Source organism: Vidua chalybeata, chromosome 2, assembly GCF_026979565.1.
Source record: "Vidua chalybeata isolate OUT-0048 chromosome 2, bVidCha1 merged haplotype, whole genome shotgun sequence".
Taxonomy (NCBI): Eukaryota; Metazoa; Chordata; class Aves; order Passeriformes; family Viduidae; genus Vidua; species Vidua chalybeata.
In genome coordinates this window covers 20246357-20267040 of record NC_071531.1, presented here as the reverse complement: position 1 = coordinate 20267040, position 20684 = coordinate 20246357, and the positions used below count along the sequence as shown (strand labels likewise).

Below are 20684 nucleotides of genomic sequence, written 5' to 3'. Positions count from 1 at the left end.
ACTATTATATTGAATATCTCAATCTATACACTGTACAGAGTTGGGATGCTCACTGTTTTTGACAGTCTGATTCCCAAAAAAAGTTATTTGAGTGAGGTTACTTACCTGTGAGAGAAACTACTTACAATCAAGTTGCTTATGAAAATTGCATCACGCATGTGTGTGCATACAGGTGCATGTATACCTGTGCTGAATGCAATTAAAATCACTCTTCCATAAGGACCACAAGGTTTGGAGGCTTTTTCCACACAGGGCAGTATCTTATAGACACAGGTTCTGTAAAAGCCAAGTATTTTCTCACACTGGCAGTTTATTTTTGGAAACACAAAACCATGAGCAAGCAGCACCATGTTGCACATCCATAAGGTTTTGCACAGACGTAGGGTAGCGCAGCCCAGGAACATGGATGTGTTCACATCCAGGCCTCCCCATCCATCCCTCCCTCCTTCCCTCCCTCCCTGGCCCCTCCATGCCTGCTCAGGCTCACGGCAGCAGAGCAGAGATGGCTGTGGCTGTACCTGTTTGTGGGTGATGCGTTGTTTTTGCCCTCGATCGCTGCAGGAAGAGAGCAGCAGCTTATCGAGCACTTCAATCTGGTTTGCTGAGTGTAACAGCTTATGAGAAAATGGCTGCCTTGTTTTCCAGCCGTGTCCCAGGGATGGCCACGCAGGAGAAAATGAGGATCTGAGCTTGAGGAATCTCTCAGCAGTATTCCCTGCCATTTAACATTTATAAATATGCTATGAAGGCTCCTTTTTCTCTCCATGTAGCTGCCTCACATTAGTTCTTGAAGCACAGTGGGAGGAGGGGTGGGAAGGAGCCTTTCCAGACCCTCGGCAGCGCTCCTAGGGAACCCTTCCCTAGGCAGGGGTGCATGCACACATATCTCTCCTTATATATGCATATAAAATGCACGTATATACAAGGTGCGACTTTAGGCTTGACTGTCTTCTGAGGTAATCTAATCACTTGCTTTTTAGTGATTATATTAATGAAGTGTTGTTTCCTTAAGTATTTAGTGCTTCTAAAAACAGCTTTCTTCGTTTTCTCAGGGTTTGAGTGACACAGCACATTGCATTATGAGCAGACATTATGTGCCATGAAACAGAAATGCATACAGCCCTTACACTGAAGTAACTCGAGGTCGGAAAGGTTCTAATACTAATACAGAAATGATCTGCACAAAACAATTCCTCCTGAATAACCCACTAGAAAATTCTCTGCTGTTCAAGTGCATTATTCCATTATTAAGTGGGATAATGAAAACAATTTTTAGCAAATTGTTCTAGCTTTATGCATCAGTTTGTTTCCTTCAATTCTTCAAATGATCTTGATGTTTTAATGAATTAATTCCCTCAGTATCCTGTTGAAAAAGGCAGAAGTAGCATAAGGAATTATAAACTCTTAGGAGAGTAAGAAAGCCACTTACTTGGAATATAATGGAAAGTCTTTTAAAAGGAGTGATTAGCTTCTTTGGCGTTTGGACCTTTAACATAAACTACTGTCTCATAAACACTGGTAGATTTAGCTGTGCTGGTTTAAGATGTGACAATTACCCTTTGTACTCATCTGTTGGGCTTAATCTTTCATCAGCTGCTCAAGAAAATGCAATCCAGCCTGGGAGCCCTGTGAAAGCAGTGGCTTGAGATCATGTAACCCCTTCTGCCTGGCCCTGCCTGGGGACTCTCTGGGCTGAAACTACCAGAGCTCCTCACAGCTAGGCTCTTAATCATCTGCATCTGTTTATGGTAATAAGGGAGAGGAAAAAAGAGTAGGGAAACAACCCTACAAAACAACCAAACCAAAATTCCAATCAGAGCCAGGCACATTGCCTTTAGCTGTGGACTTTCCTACCAGCTGCCAAGCAGTGTTTCCAAAGCATTGTTTTCAGGTAGGTATTAGCTACCAGTTTTGTGGCATTGATGTACATAGGTTTCTTGTATTCCCTTGAGTAGGCTTTTCTTCTTCTTCCCTGCCATCCCTTTAAAACAATAAGCAATGAGCTTTTTCTGCAGGACCAGTGCTGCTTTTGAGCATAATCTCAATTGACGCAGTCCACGTTAGTGCTAAAGGCAAAAGGTTCTTTTACTCTGTTCATTTTCTAATAGAAGCACAGAATGTTAAAAGGTTGGAATAGACCTTAAAGATGAGCTAGTCTCAACCCCAACTGCCATGGGCAGGGACACTTCTCACCAGGCCAGCTTGCTCAAGGCCTTGTCCAGCCTGGCCTTGAACACTGCCAGGGTTGGGGCTCCCTTTTTCTGAGTTAAACAAAGCACTGTCAGACCTGTGCTGGAACAGCTCTCTTCTCTCTGTGAATGCTACACTGCACATGGGTTGGAAACACGAGTGCCCATGTAGCTGTTTCCCTCTCCCAGAGGTCAACTGTGCTGCTTTGGTGTCACTGCAAGCCCAGGGAAAACACTTCACACTGCAGCTGTACCAATATCAAACAAAGGATGTGTTCTTGTGAATCAAACTCTCACTGTCTTCTCTTTGTACTTTCTAGAGCTATCCAGATAGCACTTTTTTTTTTTTTTTTTTTGCACTGGTGGAAAAAATGGCTTTTTCAAAGAACTGCACATTCAAAAAGTGAGTGCCAAAGGAATAGGAGGAATGCTGTTTGTAGGAGATACTGCTGTTTGATTCATAGTTATTCTTCTGCCACTGTTGTTTCTTTTTTAACAACTGGAGCAGAAGAGTCTGAAAAGGGAACTGGAAAGACAACCACAGGTTTTGTTTTGAAAAGCCCTTTTGAAAGAATACCTGTTTCATCCTGCTGTGCCAGCATGGAAGCTCTCTGAGCAAGGCTCCACTGCAGTGCTTTTTGGAGCACGCTTGTTACCTGAATGGTTGCTTTCCTTATGTCCCTTATTTTGGACAATCCCACAAGGTCTGTGATAATTTGAATGCAGGCAGAGTGCGACAGGCTGATCAGGTGACTCTAGGAGGTATCTGCTTTAAAAAAAGAACAAATTATTGCATTGAAAATGCTGAGCAGTGTTTGTTTATTGGTTGTAACAGCACTGCACGGAGGAGGGGGCGGTGCACAAGCCCAAGTTAGCATGGTTAACAAAACAGAGCAGCTTCTTTAGGGCAATTCTTTACCTCGGCCACTCATACTTTACTAAAGGAAAAACTGTGGAGTGTAGCATGTCCTGCAGTACTCAAGCTACTATGGGTATGTCTTCTGCAGTGTGGCCTGGAAACACATTCATTATTTTGTTATGCTTTTCATCTAACAGAATCCATCCTGTATCTCTGATTTTATTCTTATAACTTCTGGGGACAAGAACTATCTTTTCATCTGGATTTTTCTAGATTTGAACATAATCTTCCATATAAGATTCACTATTAGCATTTCTAAGCAGCAATTTAGTACAAATAATGATATTTTATTATTGATCAAGGTTTTCTGTCTCCTGCTAGATCTTGAAAACTGCTGGCTGGATTCAATGCTTCTGAGCTTCTTTATACTGTTATTCACTGGCTTGTAACTCTGAGGAGAGAATAAATAATTCACATGAGGCTAGGAGGTTTTGTTTATCTTTTTAAAAAATGTTGCAACAAAGTGGTTTGAGTGTTAGACCATATAATGCAATTCCAAATATTATTAAAATAGAAAACTTATGAGATAATGTTATTGATGTTCTATCTTGCTAAATAAATATTTCAGTGGACTGATAATGTAGAGCTGCTTCGGGGGGATTTCTGCTGACATTATTGTTACACAGTGTGATTGCTATGCTACTGATGTTAGGCACCAAACCTGACCTACTGCAAAATGTTTACAGTTTTGCATTTTCTGTGTTCTAAAAATGGAGCAGCTTTCACAGTCTTTTATTCTCATATAACTTCTCCCTTTCCATGCAATCATACCTAGAAATCAGCAGCTTGCTTTGCTGGGCTGACATGCACGCTGCTTTATTTTTCAATTTCATCAGTAATAGGCTTTTCCTGGCTTGTAATGCTGCTCCACTGACACACTAATGGTTATTCCTTATTCACACAAAAAAAACCCTAGCAAAGTCTCTGTAAATATTTCAGTCTTTATGGTGGGATTATTAAAATGTATAAAATTATTCAGATTATAGCTTTCAATTTTCAGCACTTTATTCTATTTTTTTCCTGAAATAGAGTATACATTTGTAATACTACTCTAGGATGTATGGAGTCTGATACTTATCTCCTCTGGCCTCTGTGTTAGCTGAGCTTTGAAGCGATAGTGTATTGTGTGTGTTCAGACTTCCACAGATGGGGGAAGAGGAAAATAAAACTCTCTTCAGGACTTGTAAACCTCTTCAAAAATATCAGGGCCAGAAATAATGTCAGCAAGAGGCCATGTCTGTCAAACTGTGGCTGCTTCTACTTCTGTATATAGTGGTGTTTGGGAAGACAATGGTCCATGATGGCGAAGCAACGCTTCCTCCTTGTGTGCACGGCATCTCTGCTGGGCCAGAAGCAGCTTTCTAATGGACACAGGTCCTCAGGTCTGAAGGCCAGACCTACTGAAACTCTGGCTGCCTGACTTTAAGCTGAAGTGGGTGTGTTATTTGTCCTTGCCTGACTGTTTACCAGTGAAGTACCATCTATCTCCATCTTTTGCTTTGGTGGCAACTACTTTGCACAGCCGATACCTCTCCAAGGCTAAAGGTTCTTAAAAACTTTTGGCCCTGGTGGCACACTCCAGTGCCTCGTGTTGTTTAGCAGCAGATAGCTGAAGGCTTTTTGATATGTATGGTTGTACTTTCAGGTAGGACTAGGCTTTATGATATTATTTGTGTACAAGTTCAAAAAGCTTCATTTCAGAAGGCAGTGTAAATCTAAGTAAAAATAGGCCACTTTTCTTAAAATGTAGCCACTCAGGATGCTTTATTAATGCAGGTGCTTGGGAGAAGTTTTGTTGGTTGGTACTTTTGTTAGTCCTGAATCCATGAGGAAATGAAACTGACCCAAAAAACACCCCCAGTTCATAGAATTTTAAACTAAGGACTGTGGTGTCCCACCCTTAGGAAGGAACACCTAAGAAGGGAGCACCAAGATGCTTGGTGGTCGAAAGGAATGACTGAAGTCAGAGGCTCCACAAAAGCTGACAAAGTTATATTAGTAAATTACACACCTGGCATGGAAATTGGTGTTCATTAGTCCCTTATCTCCGGGTATAAACATGTGGCAGTGAATGTGGATAAAGGGTCAGGGCACAAGGGAAGAGAGAGTGACAGAGATTAATTAAAGAGGGGGAGAGAGAAACAAGGGATGTAAAGAAGGAATAGAGAGATCACCAGTCCTGGTTCCAGCACTGATCCAGCTGATGGTATGGCCAGGATCCTGGGCTGCATATGTCCCTAGGCTTTGTTGGGTGCTTTTCTAATGATAGAGATAATTTTCTCGTTTTCTATGCAAATTAGATATCATGTGCAATTTGTTCTTCTAGACCTTTCTGGAAATGTGTCAAGAGGGCTTCAGGCATCTTTGGCAGTCTTGATACCCCACTACTGTCCATGCATTCTTCTCGACCCTCATCCCTCTGCTGTACTATGTTGTGTTTATGTCCTCAAGCCAGAACAAGGACATTTCTCCCAGGAAAGTGCTGCCCTACCTCTGTGTGGCCCCCCTTCTCCAGCCACATCCTGTTCCTTCTTGCAGTGTTATTGCCAACAATCCTTGGTTGTTATCACACCAATCCTTGGCTGGCTCCACAGCTATCGGTGCCTGAGACATACAATAAACATCAGCCCCTTATCTTCTACAGGAACACGTGAGCACGTTACTCGGGGCTAAAAGTTATTTCATGTTGAGGAAAGAGTGCTGAGTTAATTGGTGTTACTTTTTATGTGCTATGAGCTTAGAATATCTACATAAATACACGTCTCTCTTTTTACAGGTAGTAAGTTACAGAACCTCAGTTATTAAGCCTTAAAATTCAGTTCTGTCTTGGGATCCAACATAGGGAGCCATATTACTGTCAGTGATAATAGAAGTCATACCCATGCACTGAAGATAAAACCCTTATGATTTCCCAGTTGTGACAGGGAGCAGGATGAAATACATTGTCATGGATGTTCTGAAGAAAGGTATTGGCCTGGCTTTCTATAAAGTTGGCAGTTAAAAAATGGGTTTTATTGTTAAATTGGACAAATTTGATCTGGAAGTAGCAGATTACAGAAAGCAACAGATACAATAATGTCACTAGAATCAGTTTTCACATTTTAAGACTCACAGACCTTGGTTTGGACCTCAGATTTGCCAGTGGAAATCTGGAATAGCTTAATCTGTAATTCATTTGAGTCTCTTCAGGCATATTTTGCTGGAATTGAGTGCAGCCTCAGCCAACCCACTCCAGGCTAAATTGTTCACCTGTTTGTTCACCTATGAACACGTGCATCAACTCACCCACTGACACAGTTTTCTATGAAGCCAAAAGACAGGGACACATTTTATAAAAGCGAGCAAATCTGGAAATTCATAACGTTTGACAGCCATGACAAATAAGCAACCGTATCCATTACCAGTCCCCAGAGTTATCTAGTATCCTTTCTTTATGTAATTTCTTGCACTATTTTTTTTACATCAATCTTCTTATCACTTGTTATTTATTATTCATAGCATTAATAAGAGTTCACTACTTCCCGTTTATTTTCATTGGTGTCTTGAATATTTTAACACAGTAACTGTGCTTGCTTTGTTTCTGTGCTGTGGATTTTTTCGTGCTTTTTTTCAGCTTGTGTTTTCTAGTTTTATCATCTGGAAATATTATTAAAGACATTATATACCTTTTCTTCATCCAAAGACGTGGTGCATCTGTTGACCTTCAGGGCGCCATTGCCGGGGCCATCTGGTTTTCAAGGGAAGTGGGGGTTGGCAAGGAATGGGGAAGGATTTAAGGCAGAAGGAGATATTAGGTTACTTATTTATTATTTGGTTAAGGTTTTCCTTTGTTGAAGGGTAAGACTGATTGGTACTTTGTTACAGTGTTTGTCTTTTTATAGTCCTTGGTTCTTCTTGTGGTTTTTTTTTGTCATTGTTTTTGTTGTTGTTTTGAAGTGGTGCTGGGCTGGGGAAGCTCTTGTGTACATGTGCTTGTCTTTATCAAAATAAACAAAACAATATGGCCCCAAACTGCTGTGAGGTGTTAACCAGTGCTGTTGTAGTCTGTTAGTACCAGGATTAAATGACACCATTTCAGATGTTGCTCATCTCTCAGTTGAAGCAAGTATTAGTGACCAGTGAGGAATTAACAGGACAAAGTACCAACCCCATTTTAACCTGAGAAAAATTGTATTTAGAAGAAGTTTGGGTTCTGGAATTTTCCTCCCAGTTTTTCAGAGGGAGCCTGATAGCTTTTTTCTAGTAAATTCACAGCATATAGATAAGAGATACCATTTAATTTCTACTTTTATCCTGCCAGAATAAAGAAGTCTGACATGTGTGTGCAGGTTTTACTGGGGCTGGAGACAGAGCAGGAAAATAGGGAATTTTATCAACTCTGGATGCTCCCTGTTTCAATATGGTCACAGCAATTGCTGTTCAGTGGTTTTAATACACCTTTGCTTTATTATCTTTTTCTCTTAGTATCATTAAGAAACCACTGGTTGGCCATTTAGGATATAAACTGGTAATTTTTCTTACATTTTGCAAATGTTTGTCATCTATCATATTATGAAATGCACTGCAGTGCATGAAAAGCTTTGATTTTCATGTGCTAAAAGCTGTTACAATTCAGTTACCGAAAGTCTTATACATGAACTGAAAATATGGTGCACACTTTCTTAGGAGAGGAAAGAAAAATTCTTTTAAGTAAAATTACAGAATAAAGTATTTGTTTTAACTGAAAAAAGAAACAGCCTAGTTCTAAGAGAAAAGTTAAGCTCACGTTAGAAATCATCTTCTCTAAATTCAGAAGGGGCTAATTTCAATTAAAGCAGAATGTGTCTTCATGCATGGAAGTTCTGAGTGATCTGTTTAAAACCCAGAACAAGCATCCCAGGAGGAGGGGGAGTGTGTTGTGTGTGTCTGTGTCACAGTGCTTCTTCTCATTGTGTAATCTCCATAACTGACCCCCAGGAAAACAGAATCTCCCTCCAGTCCAACAGTTCCTGCCCATGCACGAGCCTTCTCATAACCTCTAGCAAACCAAGTGTCTGGGTTACAGTTGTGGCAATATGATGATCTTGTAATATGCTTTTGTATTTAATAATGTGCAGAAAACTTATTAATTCCTCAATTTATTGTCAGTCTTCTCAATGGATTTATTTCTCCATCTTGACCAGTGTATTTTAGGAAGACAAAAACCAGTTGAGTTATACGCTTATCTTAAAAATACACCAGTATGTATGATGAGGAAAGAGTAGAAGAAACAATTCACCTTTGTAGTGTTTAACACTTTCTGCCTGAATTTGGAGAAGGGTACAGATAGGGGGGAAAAAACTCCTAACTCCTGTGAGGAAAGAGGAAACTAACTTCATTAGGAAAATCTGTTTGATCCATTGTGATTTTGGGGATATTTCATGTTTAAGTGTATCATTTGAGGTGTCATACCAATCTTGCTCTTAGCTTTTTCTCCAGTTTCTTTTAAATAAGCAGTAAAGTTGAGAGTAAGGCAGAAGAGCTTATGGAAGCATAGTTAAAAGCTTGCTTTGATGTTTGCCTTGTGACCTAATAAAAACATTGCAGAAGCTTACCTAAATAAAACTGATAGGGACCTGGTTTCCTGTCCTTTTTTTGTTGGTTAGTTTGAGGTTTTTTATTTTGTTTTTTGGAGGAGGATTGGTTAGCAGATCTTATTTTTGTGAACAGCAGAGGACAAAAAGACAGGTTATTGTCTTTTCCAATGGCTGTGATCGAAAGCTTTCTCACAAAGTCACACATGGGTTTGTAGAAATTCCACCCAAGGCTCGTAGCTGTCTGCATTGGCTTTCAAGACTGTGTAGCTTTTCTTAGGAAAACACGTAAAAACATAAAACATCTGTCAGAAGAACTTTTTTTGTGAACCACACCTTGGAATTCCTTCCTTGCTGGTAGTGAGTTTGTTTAAATGTGAAATAACCAAAAGTAGTGTAATCTGATTTCAAAGCTCAGGGGGTTGTGAAGGTGTTCGAGAGACCAGGCTTTCAAAGAGATTCATGGTGCCATAAAAGGTAAAACCTTGATATAATTACAGGTTTTGCTTTTTAACAACATACCGTAAAATCAGGCACAGAAGAACATGAACAAGCAAGGAATCATGTTGTTTTCAGGTGAGCATGCAGTACAAAAAGTTAATGGCTGAAAATTTTATTTTACAAAACTGAAAGCCTGTGCTCTAGATTAATTTGTTCAAATCTTATTCTGTGGCTCATGTCCCAACTTCCTTTATATTTTAATTCAGAGTTCCTGTCTGCTGCTTTTTTATTCATGCAGAAGTGCTTATGGAATTGTAAATGAAATAGTTTTCTGAATCAGACACCAACTAGGTCATTAATTAAATTCCAAGTATAGAGCCAAACCGTATCCTGGCTGCCTCTGTAATGCTGATGGAATCAAAACAGGTGTGGTAACAAAAAATTTTATGTGGAAAATCATGATTACTTTGGTTAGACATAACAGAGTAAGTCTGTTTGACTTTTAAATCCTGAATGAATTTGCAGGATGTGAATCTGGAATAACACTGGTAGGATGAACAGATTCAATGACAAGTGACTGGAGTCCCTTAACTACAGCCATTCTTCCTGTGCATTTTTGAAGGCATACCTGAAGGAATAAAATATCTCTAAGTTCTGTTTGAATTTAAGAAGTGCTTTTTTTCTCATTACAATATCATATTTTGGTTTTCTTACCAAAGCAAAGTTTTTAATAGAAAATATTCATATTTTCTAAAGTTATGAAAAATGTGAAGTAGCTTGATGGATGTTTATAGGAAATATTTTCCCAATAGAAAAGAAAGCATGAAAAGAATGTGCAGATTGCCATTTGGAAATGTAGTAAGTAAGCAAGGGCACTGGCATGGAAGTCAGATAAAGAAGGTTGAAAAGGGCCATAAAGGATTTAAAAAAAAAAAAAAAAAAGACACTGGAGCAGGTTGTCCAGAGAAGCTGTGCGTGCCCTATGCCTGAAGGTGTGGAAGGCCAGATTGGATAAGGCCTTGAGCAACCTGGTCTAGTGGGAAGTGTCCCTGTACATGGCAGGGGGTTTGGAACAAGATGATCTTGAAGGTCCCCTTCAACCCAAGCTATTCTTTGATTCTATAGAAAAATAAATTTGCTTACATAAATATGGAGATTTTTCCAAATGTATAAGTTAAGGTAATGTTATCAAGGCTTCCAAGTCAGTGTGACGAATAAGATGACCGTGAGGTTGGCAGTACTTAAGAACAGAAATAGTGTAGCAAGAGGAGCTGCAGAGCAAAGGGAGAAAGAGTGTTCAGAGTAATTCTGGAGAATAATCACATTAGAAATGGATAAGGATTCTGGACTTCAGTATAGAAGAGGCAAGTCTGAAGCACAGAGTATCTTTTCATAAGTGATAAAGTAGTTTTGAATGAGATTCCCTTTTGCATGGAGAATAAGAGAGTCAAAGACAGAGCTCCATGGTTTCCCCCAATGAGGTGTAAAATGCAATTAACAGTGAATAGAGACATCCAAAAGAAAAATTAATTCCATATATGGTAAGAAGTGTAAAAATAAGCAGCTTCTTTTTCAGATGAAGCCATGGTTATATGCACCATTCACATTTCAGTCAGTGGTTTCTTTTGGTTTCTTTACTGAATAATCGAATTCACAAGTAGAAAAAACAGTATGCTAGAGTACTTGAGGATGTGCTAGGTGTTGAGTGAAAAACCCTTCTGTCCTCTGATAGACATTTTACATCTGCAGTTTTTGTGGATTGTGAAAGAAAAACCTGTCATTTTGCCATTTATTAAGTGATACACTGGATGGAATTAAATCTATTGAACAGGAAGAAATTTTGAACAAATCAGTGTATTTATATGAAAAGTTAGATTAAACCCCATAGGTAAATAAACTGTGTAAAAGTGGAAGATGAATTTGGATTTTCAGCGCAGTGCTGCCTAACTCCTTTTCTTTGAAAAAAAACCCAGCAAAACACACTCACACGTACATGCATGAGAGAAGATCATAGAAGCGTGTATTTCTAGTCTAGAATATCTGTTCTTTTGGGTGGGATCATCTCACCTAACTTTTTACCTAGATGTTACGTAGATGTCAGGTAACAGAGGTCTCTGTCTGCTTTGGAGCCATCCTGATGCAGGTTTAGGTGCTCCCAGCACATGGCCTCTCTCCTTGTGGGGAAGTCTCACCCATCAGGTGTATCATGTCCCAGAAGTGCCTGTCTCCTGAGGTGCAGAGGAACTGCTTTTGGACACTGTCAAAAAGACATCATTTGTACCTGTCAAAAAATATCAACCCAATTATTGTACCTGTCAAAAAGACATCAACCCAATTATTACCTTCTGCTACATTTCACTAACCTAAATAATTACTCCTTATTGTCCCTCAAATACTTAGTTTAAAATATAGCTGAGCTTGCATTCATTTTATATGTATTTTTAATCAGCTATGCCTTCTGTCCAAGGTTTTTATTTGTCATCATTGATATCTGATGTTGTAGTCTTTCTGAAATTTAAAAAAAATTTGCTATAAGGTACTTGCTGAGAGAAGAAAACTAAGGTAAAATTTTTAAAGCAGAGAGAAGACACACAAATAAGAACATGGGTTCACTGTTAAAGATGTGCCAAAGCAAACAGTGCTCGAAGGGTATTGAGTGAGGTCAGTAGGGAGGAGCTGAGTAGCTCCAGGCATGTGTATAACTAATTTTTGAAATACTACAAGTGTAACTCACATTATAAATAACCATATGTTCATTAAGTAACTGAAGAAGGAAAATCTGGGAAAAGTTTGTCAAGACATTTATAACTTTTTTAAGGGCAGTTGATTCTTTCCATATGATTTTCAGATTAAGAAGTGATTTTCATCTCTTGAAACTGTTCATTGTTGAGAGCTGCAGTAAAGGAAAGGAGCAAAGTTATCATCCAAGCTTAAATGCAAAACATGAAAACCTTTGGGTTTAAGCTGGCTGTTGGTTTCTTGATGTAGCTTTTACTCTACAGCAGAGGTGTATAGCAGATCTTCACCGAAAACTTAATTTAACTTTTTTTCCTGAAGTCCAAAGTGGTGATTGAATGCCTGAACAGCAAGGCAAGAAGACGCCTTCTGCCTATCAAAATGAAGATGTTTAGTACATATTATGTAATTCATCCTCATAATAAAAAAATTACTGTTTCTCTATTTCTGATTTCATATTCAGCCATAATATAACTGTAAACAAAAAAAGGATAACCTTTATATGATGAGTATACAAAGATAGTGAATTTATAAACTAAGAGCAAGGGCAATTCATAATGGAAAAAAATGGAATAAAGACAGGTTATTCTGCAGACACTATTGTAAATGTCAAGTAGATTTTGACAGCTGGTAAGTTGGAGACATAATTAGATAAAACTTCCATACATGTACAGATTTACTGTGAATAATTGGCATACAGTGAAATGAGAGGGTGAGTAGCATATGGGGGATTAAGGCAGCTGAGTTCTAGTGGAATCTGGAGGCAAACAAATAGACCTTCAAGACAAAGACAACTATAGTGGTCACATTGGTGTTGTGTATTTGTTGATTTGTGGTTTTGCAATCTACCCTAATTAAAGGAAGGCTCATCTCATGCAGTTTTCCGACCCAGAGAGAACCTCTGTAATATAGAAAAGAGGAAGGGGTCAGAGGAAAACTTGTTTGGAGTGATGAAGATTTCTCTTTAACAGGCTGGTCTCTCTGGCAGTCTGTTTTGATGGAAGCTCTTTGTGCACTCATTTAAATTGTTAGACATTATGGTCAGTTGGATGAAATAAAGGCATTTAGGGGAGATCCAAATTTAAGCAAGCATTGGTATTTCTATTAAACAGAGTTTCCAAAAATTACTTTGGATTTAGACATCTCTTAAAGTCTTCATAGAAAAAAAATGACATGTATACTTCTGCAATTTAAATGTTACTTTGGTATAGATTTGATTTTGGCTTCAGTTTAAATTACGACTAGAAAGACACTTGGCTGTGACCCTACAGAGGGAGAGGTTAGTTTGGTAATGCAGACTATTTCAGGAACTGAGCTATACATTTATTTCTGTATCTTTGTCTTCAATCTTTTGCTTGGATTTCTCTGCATGCTTTCCTTGTAGTTGTGCTTAACAACCACATTTTTTAAGACATGCTTTTTAATCAACGCTCTGCAAGTCTAGCAGTATTGCTTGACACAGGGCTTCCTCTCCATGCAATTGCTGCATCAGGAGGAGATTCTGCTGAATCACAACTCAGTATGAACATATGAACAGCTTAAAAAGAAAATATTTGAATGTTTGATAGAAACCAAACAGATATTTTTTTTAATTTAACATGAAATACAAAATCATGACGTATAAATTGGGACCTACTAACTAATGAATTATTATTTGCATGGATCTAGTGAAAGTAGTACTCTGTATCTGCTGCTGGAGTTTTAGAGAAATTCATCAGCTCAGTTGTGAGGAGACTTAACTGTGTACCTAGATCTAGCCAAGGTAGAAAACCCCCATCTGGCAAATGTAACCTTTGCAGCAGGTTTTCTTTATTTCTGCTTATCAATTTAGTGAGAAGCTTAAAGATGAAAAACTGCTTGGGAGATTACTAGTTAGGAAAGCCCCTACTTTCTCCCAGTTATTAATTTCATTAGAAAACCAAGAAAAAAGGGCTGAGATCTGTTGGTTTTGAAGTCTTGGAGGGCACAGGGACCAGAAATACTCACTTTCTCTGATTATAGATAATTTATTTTGTATGTATTGAATTGGTCCAAAATGTAGAACAGTTTACAGGGTCATGCATGTTTTACATAAACCTTTATTAACTGGTAAAACACTGTTTGAAAAGATCCTATTGTGTTTAAAACATGGATTTTTCTCTTTTTTCACATTTTAATTGAAGTTTAATTTCCATTTAAAAAAAAATTATGGCCATGTATGTAAGAAGGGGTTATTCATTATTTTCCAGATAAATGGTGTGTAAGAATAGTAAATGTAGGTTGTTAGCACACATTATTCCTTAGGTATGTATGTGACACAGCTTCATGGTAAGCAAGCTGCAGTATTGACTTGATGTAAAGATTGTATTTCATTATAGGTTAATCAGTGTGTACTAAGAAACACTGAAAAGAATAATGAAAATATCAGTGTTGTAAATGGCTGTGCAGCTCCAGGATATTTTGGCCAAGATCCACAAAACATGTAGGGTGTTGGCTGAATTGAAGTGGGCAAGCTCTGGGAGGCCAAGATAAGAGCAGCAAGGCACCGTTTGCACCCTTCAGAAGGGGTGGGTGACACTGGGCATTGAGCTGAAGCTGTGGCCATCCCTCCTGCCCAGGGGTGCTCTGTCCCTGCTGCTGCTGCCTCCCACGGCCCGTGAGCCACAGGCTCTGGTGCTCCAGCATCGCTTCCCCTGTGAGCCAGAGGCTGGCCAGCCTTCCTCGGGGCTGAGAACTCCCAGGGAAGGCACTGGAGAAGCTGGAAAAGCCCAGGTTGGTTGGAAGCTGTTTTGCTGTTCTTTCCGTGATTCATGTGTGTGGACTGTGTGGAATTATGTTTTCTGGCTCATTTTGAGGGAGGTGCTAACTGAAGCACACTTTCTGAAGCTTGAACCAAATCTTGGTGAGACAGAAAAAAAATTGAATAAGTAATAAATTCGATCTAAAACATCCATGTCCTTTTCATGTTACTAATAGGATTGAGGGGAAAATACTGTTCTTGCTTTTTGCAAAATTGAATTTCAGTGAAATGCTTCAGGAAGTATAGTATAAAGAATAATCAGTTACTTTGTAAGCGTTTTCCATTTGAATTGCTGACTATTCCTCTTTACTCAGAGTTTTTTACAATGTGCATGGGTTAAAGTTGAATTAGTGTGTTGTATAAATACCAGGTCTTTAAACACAAAATATCAGAGGCCAACCATAGCAGAGGAGTGTAAAGAGTACATGAAGTCTTCCACCTCTATGTCAATGCCTTGATGGTATCATCATCATCACTATTAATTAATTTATATAACCACCTGAAATTGACCTGTTTGACTTCTGAGTTAATTTCCTGGCTTAGTAGGAAGCTCGAGGTATTTCTAAATTCAATATTGGTGCATTTCATCAGAAAGGAAGAGTTGTTGAAGAGACTTGGGAACTGGTCACCTTTTCTCTGGGAAGAGGTGAGCACCAAGCAGGGCAGCATGCGGAAAATTTGCACCCCTTCATGTGAATCTTTTGTTGGTTATTCTCAGCCTAAGGTTGATCTTAGTAACCTATTGGTTCAGTAGAGAGCAAGAACATAATGAAATAATACATAACTTGTGGACAGTTTTTAGAGATTCTAGAAAAATTATTCCTCAAACTGTTGGAAACATAAGTCTTCCTAAATATTTTGCACTGAGCAGAATTGAGATAGTGTTTATTGAATACCTGTTGTTTTTTCTGCCTGCAATCATAGGGTAGAATTCTCAGAACTGGTCCCATGCAGTTAAATTCTCCCTATAAACTGATTACTTCAAATATGCAGGTGCTGAGAGAGTTTTTTTCAATCCCAAAGACATGTAAAGAAGGGAATTTAGGAAAGAATGGAAGAAGTGACTGCTAATTGCCATTATGGTGTAACAAATCTCTGAGATTAATTTGGATTCCCCATATCTGTGTATATATTGTCTATTCTCAAGACTTGAAAAATACAGAAAATTAGTCCTCTGTGTGAAAGAGAAGATCTCTCTCCATCTTGTCTTATCCATCCTGCCTTGTGCAACAGTTGCATAAGCCTAATTCCCTTTTATGTGATATTGATTAACAGCCATGCTGAGTCTAGGACTGTCACAAGGACTATGGGGTGTTTAATTATTCAGCTCCAATAAAGTGGAAGACAGCACAACAGCAGCAGTAGCTGTAACATAAGTCATTGGTACTTCATCTCTAAAATATAAGAATTGTTCAGTAATAACATAGCAATTCTCTACTCCTGGCTTGAAGGAAATTAATAGAAATCTAAAGACTGAACATTTGGAGAATGTGTGAGTGATGGGCTTGTCCTCAGTTTAACTCCATTCTTTGGGTATGTTCTTAGGCACAATGCCAAGTGATTGTACTCCCATGAAAAGAACACCATTTTACCAGAGGCACAATATTCCTAAAGTCAGATTTTCAAAAAGGAATACATGCAAGAGTATTTTTCTGGTTATTTGTTTATATGTCTGTCACCTCTAGATGTATATGAATATTTCACATTTGTTGTGAAAATCCCCAGTTCTCATGAATAGCTTCAATGTGCAAATTTATTGTGGAAATATTTACATCTTTGTATGGTTTTGGATTTGGGCTGGGTTCAAAAGAAGGAGTTGATGAAATCTTTTTCAAGCTTGGAACAAGACACAGAAAAATTAAGGACACTGTTGTATTTAGCAAATAGAGCTGAGATCCCTAAAATCACAGGTACTTTGTGCCATAACATGCCAATGAAGCCTTCCACAAATTTGCAGCATTAGTGTTCATCTAAAAGATGTGTTTGTGTATCTCAGTACTGGGACCATGAGGAGGTCCCAGAGCTGTAGGCTGTTGGGACTGGGAGAATACCTCAGTGTCTGCTTCATTCATACATTCTTCATTAGATAGCTACTTTTGTCACAGTTAAAGAAGAGATACTGGCCAAAGTGGATGTTTTACTTCATGTAGTAAGTCTGTTTAATTTTTGATTTGTATTTAAAATAATTTTATATTGTGTATACTGTGCAGAATTGTGTTTTCTGAGAAATACATAATCTTTAAAATATTTCATAAGATGTGTAAATTGGAACATAAATAACACATCATCTGATTTTGTGAGTTACATTTTGTCTGAACTGAACTGTATGAAACATCTTAATAGAATGTGACTTCTTAAATCAGAAAGTAACAATAGCCTTGTTTGGATTTTTAATAACATTTTGTAGTTCAGCATTGGCAGCCTGTCCCAGAGCAGTATGCTTCTGTCTTTAACACATGAGAGCTTGGATGTGATATTATTCATTGCTAATGAACACAAAAACCACCAGTGTGCTGATGTTTAAAGAGTTTTGGTTTTATTTAGGTTCATATTCTGTTTTCAATTATGGATAGATTTTTTTCCCCTTGTTTGGGGGAAGTAGGGTAGAAAAGATATGAAAAGAGGATCCAGTAGCTTGTTCTCTGGTTTTAAAATAATAATAATAATCATCATCATCATCTTTGTCTTTAAAAATAGTTCCTCCTTACAGATTAAGATTCATTGGAGCAGAATGAAGATGTCAGAATGAAACAAGTGCTGTGCTTTCTTGTAAAACAGTTTATTGCCCAGTCTTTCCACCTCATTAGTAGACCTTCACATCTTTTATTCTCAGTTGTGTTAATTCTTTGGCAGTTTAAGGAATGTAGAAGGAAGGCAGCTCTCTGCAGCAGGGTTAAGTCAGATCAGACTATGTAGTCACAAGGCAGAGTGAAACGAGAGCGAGTTTATGGGGAAAATCAATTGTTGGTATGCGAGTACAAATTAAAGCCAGCTTGCCTCAGTGTTTATTTAAGAGATGAACTTTACTGTGACTGGCAAATGGATCAGGGACCTAAATAATGTCATTGTTTTACTCATTAAAGCCGGAGCAGCGAAATAAACTAACACAGCCCATGTCTGTTCACAGTCTTTTCAGAATGAGATGAGGTAGTGCTGTTAGAAAAAATAAATTATTTTAAATTAATTCTTTGTTGCTTCCACAGCTAGACCTTAATTAATTGGTACATGATCAGGATAACAGAGACTACTGCATCTCTAGTGTGGCTGATTTTCTGCTCTGCCCTGTGCTGTTGAGTCCTTTAATATTTATAGATGGATTAAATGGATATATATGGTCTGCATGGATATTTTTAAACTGATACTGGACCCCCAGTCCAGGGTGTCATTTCACAAGCATGGTCTGGTTGTAGAATAAGGTATATAAACCTCTACATTTCATTTGTATTGGATAGTATTTTCAGAACAGCAGTTTGAAAAAGTTTCTCAATGGTATAGTTTCTTTAATAACAGTCACTAAGTGCACAGACACACTTGGTTCTATGTATAAATTCCATATTGTACTAGAAATTCATCCCCCAGTGCTGTGCATTCAGTTTGATTATTATTGCATTTATTGAATGGCTGGGGCTGCTCAGCCTTTGGCCTTGAGCCGTTGGCATGCCTCAGGTGGTAAGCAAATTGCATACAAATGCACTGCTTGTCATGTCTTGCTGCTTAATTTGTTCTTTGGAATAAGTTAGTCCCATAATAGGCAAAAAAGCATTGGAGAGAGAAGAAATATTGGCCTTGTAAAACCCTTCCCAATATTGAGTCACTTATCTTTCATGGAAAGTAATAAATATTGAAATTAATGGCATGCTTCTGCTTTACAGAATTTGTCAGAATGTGTGCATCTGTCAGGAGACTCCTAATGAAGTGCCCCTTCACTAGCCCTGTGGTGGGTCTGCATTGTCATCTGATGATAATATTTAAGCACCCTTTTCACAGGAAGGTAGGGAAATGCATTGATGGAGGAATTCCTGTACCCAAAAAACTGATCTCTCGTTAATTGAAGAGATTCGTTGCCTTTAAGGTAGTGACAGTCTAGAGTACATTTTTGGGGTCACAGAGTCAATACAGTGCTATTTTTATGATGGTTTATTTTTAATGTGGCGTTTCTGAAAAGTCACACCAGTGCTTCCTTTGGAACAAAGAGTTACATAGTTCTGAATAGCTCAGCAGCTCACAGAAATAATAAAGGACAAACAACAGATCATTTAACTTGTGGGTAATGAAAAACTTTGTTCTTCCAGAGTATTCATTGCAACGCAGAGTATACATTGCAGTGCACACAACAGAAAATTACTAAGATATCGACCATGGTGTATATTGCTAGAACCTCATAATAGTAGTATTTAATGATAGATACCAAGATATGCTGCTCTGTTTGTATCAGTTTTTGTTATGTTACAGTGTTTCTCACAATTATTTGGTGCATGACATCAGGTTTTAGAAAGAATTGTCATTTTGGATGGCTCAGTAATTTATATACTGGCTTTTAATCAGACTCTGTGCTATTATATCTTCCTATGTTCAATAAACCAAAATGTATTTATAGGTCTGTGTCTGGCAATTTCTATGGATGATGGATTCAATCTTATTAGACAGTCACTTTGATTTCTTTGATAAATTTTTAATACTTTATGCCCAGAATAGCAAAGGGTAGTTCTCACTGTTTTTTGATGACCAAGCCTGGACTACTAGAACATGCAATCTAAATAAATAAGGCAATATCAAGATTCTTCAAGCCTAGTATAAAATCTTTTCAATTTAGTGATGAACTGGAACATTTTTCCAAGATCATCATGCTTTTGGGTGTTCTTTATATCATAACATGAAAGCTTGGATGAGTTTTTATCTTGTAAAATGTGAGTCAGTAGGATCTGAACCCAGCTGAGTTTATGGACTAATTTCCAGCCTTAAAAGGTGACAAATATAATGGAGTATTTTATTTGTTCCATTTGCAGTATTACATCACAAGTCAATCCTGTCTGCCTTTTGCACAAACAGCGTATAGCCTGTGAGAATAAAGAGAAAGGATTTGTCACTTGCAGTCCTCTTTGTTTGGGATTCACAGCGTGTTTTAAGGACACCCATTGCGTGTTTGTGGAATGGTGACTTTCATATTGTGGCCATTAGCAACCACAGATAAATTTAATCATACCACTCAAAGAATACAGAAAGCTGTACAGAATACTAATAATGTGAATCATGAATTTTTAAGCTCTCAGAGGACACTCTAAAAAGAAATTGATTCATCACTGTGCTAAAATAATGTAACACCTCGAAATACTTTTACTTGGGCGAACATCATAAGATAGCGGTTTAGTGTCAATACTGGATGGCAGTAGTCTCCATAAAGCAGGTCTGGCTCAGTAATGAGTTTGCAGGTATGTTAATTACTTTAGAATCACTTAGGATTTCTCTAATGTTCATCTTCTGCTTAACTTGGTGCACCTACACCTGTGTGCGCACCCAGCACATGAAACCCGTTCCTGAATTTGATGGAGTTTTGGTTAGTTCACTCATCTGTGTTAAGAAAACGAAACCAACCTGCTCAGTGAGCAATCAGATCATACCACAATTTTCATTCTACCTAGGGGGCAAAAAATAGCATTTCATGTGTCAGTACAAAAGCTTTAGAAAGTTACAGCACTAGGAACCATGGCGTGTCCTCCAGAAATCCTGGTGCTGCAGCCAGCGGGCTCAGAAACACAAGCATGGTTTTGCAGCACAGCCTTTGTCATGAAAGCTACTCCATCACTCAAGTAAATCCTGAGCCATCTTGCTGTGGAAAACTGTCAATTTATTGATTTTTCTAGTTCTCCCTTTTTTTTTTCACAGTATCACCCTGCAAAAAATATGCAGTAGGGAAAATAGTAACAAAGCAATTGGTAATTCTTTATGACAAATTGCATAGAAGCAGCAGGATGCACGATATGCTATACTAGAAATACAGTTCAAAAATAAACATCATATATAGCATAATATTTAAGGCTTCAAAACAGGTTAACATAATAAGTGGCACT

At 38.2% G+C, this 20684-nt stretch overlaps 1 protein-coding gene across 3 annotated transcripts in view; it reads left to right on the top strand.

Moving 5' to 3' along the window:
* TBL1X (transducin beta like 1 X-linked) overlaps positions 1 to 20684 on the top strand; it is a 192181-nt gene that overhangs the window by 69031 nt on the left and 102466 nt on the right. Inside the window, exon 1 of one of the 3 annotated variants that reach the window (XM_053934425.1) lies at positions 14460 to 14588. The exons of the other annotated variants lie outside the window; for them this stretch is intronic. The gene's annotated coding sequence lies outside the window, so the exon portion shown is untranslated. Of the gene's footprint in view, positions 1 to 14459; positions 14589 to 20684 lie in introns of those variants that run through there. 3 annotated transcript variants of the gene reach the window in all.